This window comes from Triticum dicoccoides, chromosome 1A (genome assembly GCF_002162155.2).
Source record: "Triticum dicoccoides isolate Atlit2015 ecotype Zavitan chromosome 1A, WEW_v2.0, whole genome shotgun sequence".
Classification (NCBI taxonomy): Eukaryota; Viridiplantae; Streptophyta; class Magnoliopsida; order Poales; family Poaceae; genus Triticum; species Triticum dicoccoides.
The window spans coordinates 279,969,910-279,976,388 of NC_041380.1; positions in this window are offsets into that span (position 1 = coordinate 279,969,910).

Sequence of the window (6,479 nt, forward strand, 5' to 3'; positions counted from 1 at the left end):
GATTTCATCACAAACCCCAAGTCCTATGGGGATGTGGAGCACTATGGCTGGACCACGGAGGAACAGGAAGACTATTATCCTAGGGAGAAGGAGGAGACGAGCTCAGATGAGGACAAAACCCTGTTGCCTCAACCAGGGGGCATGCATGTGGAATTCAAGAAGTCAAGCCTCCCGAACAAACCAAAGAGGCCTAAGGTTCATTTTATACCCTTCCGTCTTTTGCAGGACAGTAAGGAGGATTTATGGAAAAAGGTACTAGAGCTTGAACAGGAGATCGGTGAACTGAAGGAGGAAAATTCTACCCTCAAGCATAAGCTGAGGAAGAAGGACATGATCGCATCACCGCCACCTTCTTCTTCATCACCAAAAGAAAATTGAGTATCGGGTATGGGCACTCCCCTTGGCTTCTGCCAAGCTTGGGGGAGGTGCCCCGGTATCGTCTCATCCCCACTATCTTTTTTTCCTTTACTTATTTTAGTTCGATCTTTTTCTTTAGATGAATAAAAGTTTAGTTCGATCCTTTCTTTTCGAGAGTTTGCTTAGTGATCTATCCTTGTAATCGTGTGCAAGTTATATAATAAAGTTTAGTTTGAGTTTTTGCTTTCTTTACTTTCATGTTGCAATAAAAAGAAAGGAAATAAATAAAAGGAAAAGAAATAAATCAAGAAGATCATATGCTAATCTTATGGTAGGTGATGACACCACATAAGGAAAAATATAAGTAGAAAATTTCATTAGAGATTGAGAAACATAGCATTAGTCAATGATGCAACTCATGAAATAATTAATAAGGGAAGAGAATATTCACATATAAATACACTATCCTAGAAATCTTTTGTGATTGTGAGCCCCCATCAAAATATTATATGCCAAAATTGTTGACATTGGACAAGGAAGACAACTTAATGATTTATGTTTGTTCAAATTCACATACAAGTTATATTGTCATAGATCCTTCAACATGTGTTGCTTGCCCCCTATCTTTGCTAGCCAAAAATTCTGCACTAAGTAGAGATACTACTTGTGCATCCAAAAACCCTTAAACCCAAATCTTATTTTCAAGAGTCCGCCATACCTACCCAGGGATTGAGCAAGATCCCTCAAGTAAGTTGTCATCGGTGCAATAAGGCAATAAAAATTGCTTCTAAAAGTGTGAGATCATTTAGTGTAAGAGAAAATTGAGCGTTGTACGAAGTTGTGATGGGGAAGAATAAAAGCAACAGATTGTATAATAAAGGTTGCCATCACAAGGGGAAATACAACGTGACGTTCTTTTGCACTAAGGGGTCGAGCATACAAACAAATAAGCGCATGGCAACCTCTGCTTCCCTTTGCGAAGGGCCTATCTTTTACTTTTATGTATTTACTTTTATGCAAAGAGTCAAAATTTTCTCTCTATTCCTTTTTGTTTTTCTCCTTTGGCATGCATCATGTGGTGAGGAAAGATCTAGGCACATATGTCCAGTTGAATATGGGTAGCATCAGTTATTATTGTTGATATCACCCTTGAGGCGAGTACGTTGGGAAGCAAAACTATAAGCCCCTATCTTTCTATGTGTCCGCTTGGAACATTTTGCTCATGTGTATGTGGTGAGTGTTAGCAATCATAGAAGACTACACTATTGCATGATGCTGCTAACGCGACACTACGATCAGAGACCCTTCGACGAAACTGTATGCGATGCAATAATCGCAAACGGTGGTGTAAAAAACCGTCAAAAAAGCTGCAAAACATTTGTGATGGAGGATGCATCAAACACGGTTCATATTTTAGTTGCGTGTGCGATGCAAGGCATACGGTTCAGTTCAATTAACTGTTTTGCGATGAGGAGAAACAAAAGAAACGGGCAGCCAGATGAAGGTGTGTGTGATATACAGCATACGGTTCACTCGGATGAACTGTTTGTGATTAAGAAACACAAAAGAAACAGTCTGCCAGATCAAGGTGTGTGCGATATATGGCATGCGATTCACTCGGATGAACTGTTTGCGTTGAGACAAGAGAACAGAAACGGTTCAACTTAACAAGATGTGTGTGATACATGGCAAACAGGTCTGCAATCGAAAACATGTGCGAAGACCGATAACAACACAGACGATTACTGCTAACAAGCCGTGTGTGTTGTGAGAAAACGATTGCTGTTATACAATTGTGAGTGATTGATGAAAACATCACCGACAGGTTCCTTTGTTTTGTCCGTGTGCGATGTGATTTTCGTTGTCCGCACAACATCTACGCTCTGTCTACAGAGCATCAACATATATACTTAAAAAGACAGCATTGCATAACCAAATTAAGCATACAATTACACAAGTGACTACACACATAACATTTCGACACACCAAAGTAAGCAATTACATGCATACTAAAGTAGGAGAAACGAGGATCTAATCATGTACTTATTGTTGCGACGACGCTTGCCATTGCTCTGCTTCTGGCTAGATCCCTGGCCGTTTAGGGGAAGGAGGCACTTCCTCATGTCAACGATCCGCCTGTACAAGTCGTAGCTCGTGTACGCCTCCTTGGCCATGTACACGACATGAGCTTTGTCGAGTTTCTCTATCCAGGTCGAGTGCCAGGCACGCTTGTCCTTGTTGCACAAATCATTCATGTCTTTGTAGTAGCGGTCTATGATGGCCTTGGTAAGGTGAACCAGTGAGTCCTTCTCATCCTCCTTGCTGCCCCAGATCTTGTATTAGCCCTGAATGTTGACAAGATTCTGGCAGGCGATGCCCGAATTCTCAAGCGCCTTTACATCTTTGGTGATGTCCACTGTAGCCAACATGTAGTGGGGGTTGTTGACAAACCTAGCGAAACGCTCGCAAGGCATTGTGGCCAGGCAGTAGTGGTAGACGAGGACGTGGTGGCGCACACACATCTTGGCGACGGCGACCTTGGGACGAGACCCGACAGGAACGCGGATGTACTCAAGGTCGAACCCGACCACCTTGTACTTCTCGGCAAGCAATAGCTCCATGATGTGGATGGAGTGCTCCACCCAGACCGATCGTTGGTGTACACCACCGAGTGGTCCATGAACCTTCTGTGGGTGTCCACCAAGGCACACTTGGTGAACTACTGCTCGTCCTCGGCGGCCGCTTAGAGCGCCATTGGAGTCGCGCAAGATACCCTCTAAGAATTTCTCGTGGTGGGTGTGCTTCTTGCAATGGTGGGGCGCGATCGAAAGGTTAAAGAGACACAAGGGTTAAATGGCCACTGTAATAAATGGGGGTCAGACGACCTGTAATCGTCACGTCTTTTCACGGCGTTCATAGCAGAGGATTCCAATGCATGCTTGACAACACTGCACCGCACGCGTGGGCTCGAAGAGGCACCAAATGTATCGTCGGTGAGCCTGTTCCCGCGCTACCATGCAGTTTACCATGCAAGCTTCCCGCTCGGCTAGTTTGGCCACACATCGGCTAGAAGAGGGACAAATTGTGGGCGTTTATTGGCAAAAAGCTTTGTAAAAACGAAGTGTGTGGAATGACTTCAGTCATAAGTTTACCTGTGGGTGATGAGGTCAAAGTTACACAAAAGGGTGATGATGGACACTCAAGTGCAATAATTAATTATGTGCTCTACAGGGCACACGGTGGAAGAAACCAACTATGTGCAATAATGTCGAAGATCGACAAGGTAAACATATTCGAGAATGGTTAATAAAATCTAAGACCATTGCATATTAAGGTCAAAATAGTACTACCAATATACGAGTCTCATACGATGCCATTTAAACGATTGTACCACAAAAGCTCGAAATATTACAAGGTTCAAATTCTAGAGTTATATGGCTCAAATTCAAAGATTACAAGGTTCAAACTGATATTAGAAATAAAATTCAGCTCATCAGCTGCAAACGCTCGTGCTGATCCGCTGAACATGGATATCAGAGAGGTTCAAACTAATATTACCACTTCCAAGTCTGGTTTAGAAACCTCACAATTTTTGCAAAGGGGTCAGCCACTGAGAAGTCATGTATGGGGTTGACATGATGACTTCCGATTACTCTTTCATCTGAAGTTCCAAAATGAAATTCAACATTTTTGGAGCCTATTCCATTCTGCCGCAGGCGTCGATGCTGATCAACAAACCATTCATTTTTGCGAAATAAATATAGGTCAAACCTCATTTCCTTAAGCACCCTTGCTCTGAGAACAAAGAACCTAGCGAATATAATCTTTGGTAAGGTCCCTCGATAGGAGTTCAAAGTAATTTCTAAGAGATGCAGATCTAGGCATTCGACGTGATTGTTATATTGTATCACATTATCCACCACTGGGCCTAATCTTATCTAGAAAAGAAGAAAATGTGCTAGTGCCTACATGCAGTTTTGAACATTACTACTGGCCTATTTGGTTTGCAGGATTTGTAAAATGCACTAACATGCCATCTTCGATCCGACATGATTAACATGGGCATTTGATTACATTCTAGAAAAATGTAGCCTACTTCACAAGAGGTTGGAGTGGATGAAAAGTTCCCTAAGAAAACATGTACAGATGAATCCAAAGGAGAAATGCTTATTGATTGTAACCATATGGATCAAACAACCAATATGGAGGGGGGGGACATCTATGTATTGAAATCCTCCAAAAGAATCCTTCAGAAATCGTAGTACATTATCATTGTAAACTTGGAAAAAGGTGTCACAAATTGAACTCCCTTATGGTTAACATTTAATAGGAAAGGAACATCACCTCGATATATAGCTTCTCCAGGCACGAAAAGCATCTCAGGAAACTGACAACTTGCTCCAGGTTGGGGCCGATATATTCTAGTGCCAAGACCTTCACTGTGTGCAGTTTCCGGGTCAAGCTTGTTGGAATCATTTTCTGAATGAAAGATGAACAAACATCTTCAAAATTAGAAATAATGTTAATTTGTAGAAGGAGAGGTAGAAGGCGGCTGTTTTACCTGAACGGGTGTGGATCCAATAACAAGTTCGTAGTATTTGTCAGACGAGTAGCCCACCACTGTCAATTTCGGTGCAGAAATGACATTGATTCTTGTTGGACCTTCTTGATCAACTACAACTAATCTCTCAAGTGCAGGTGTGTCCTCAATGACCATACTGTGGTACACATCTTGTGATGTCTTCCTGCCGCACCAGCAACACACATAAATATTCCGGAGAGTCATGGAGGTGATGTGGAAGGTACTCAACCCATTGATCGCCTGAAGACGAAGGTACTCGAGTGCATTACAGCCATGAAGCAGGTGCTCCATGTCACCATTTGAGAGGCAGATGGCGAAGAGCTCGAGGTGCTTCAATCGTGGTAGAATAAGAGCGGGCGCGTCATTAAGGGGGGATGGCAGTTCTTGAACTTGGCGACGCGCAGTGTGGGCGCGAGGCAGAGTGCGGATGTTGGCAGCGACCGCATATGCCCATCATCAAAAGTGAGCTCCTCGAGCTGATCTAGGGTGGGGGATCGGAACCATTCATCAAGCTTGGATTGGTCCTTGCCGTTGGACCGGAACTTGCCCATTCTAAGGCCTCTGGTTGGGCCAAGGTGACTGCCCAGGATCTTGGAGAACGCATCAAGCTTTTGCGATAGCCATGGCAGAGCTCGTGGGTGTCGATGAGGTCGAGAGGGTTGGAGTTCCATAGGGGGGCGCCACCGCCGAGAAAGGAGTGTTGTTCGCGCCCCATATTTGATTGGGAGGAGGGAGATGATGACTGTCAACATATCATTGGGGAGGCTGCTGATGAAGTCTAGGCCTGCTGGAGTCGCTTGCGATTCTAGCTCGCCCCACCTCCGCTTGTTGGCAGCCCCGTTCTCCACCTCCGGAGTCCATTTGTCAGCGGTGCTTTCTGATAGAAATGGGAGTACATGGAATATTTAGTTAAAATAGGGCAATAGAAAAGTGTATTGGTAACTAGAAGTTATTAGGTAGGAATATAGTAAGAAAGGGAATAATAGTTGGTTGCTTAAATACTACACAATTCATTTGATATTGCTGGGTAAGTCAACATGCAGATAGTTGAAAAGAAAACTTACTTCAAACAAAGTCTGGACGGATGATATCGTCAGGGAAGTTACCATATATCTCATGACCAGGCCCTTTTATGTGCAGTCCAATTGTAGTGCCAGCTTTAAGTTCATAAAACTTATAAATTTCTTTCTAAAAGCCAGTGCCAAAATAAGAGTCACCATGTTCATCAAGTCTTACAGTAGCAACGATTGTAAATACATGGTTTGTGTGCAGTATGACATCCCTGCAGTCTTGATTTATGTAAAGGGAAAGATTGTGCACTACACATTCTGTTGCATAGCAAGGGCGCGTTGCAGAAAACGGTAGGGTTGTTAAAGAAAATATGGTAACATGCAAATATGGGCCCAAGTTGAAAGAACTGTACAACAGTCGAAATCGAAGGACAAAAATTTATAATTAAATAGATAGGGTAAACATGATGTCATGGAAATATGAGAGTAATCAAAAGAACAATACATCATTAATTTTCCTAATATAGAAA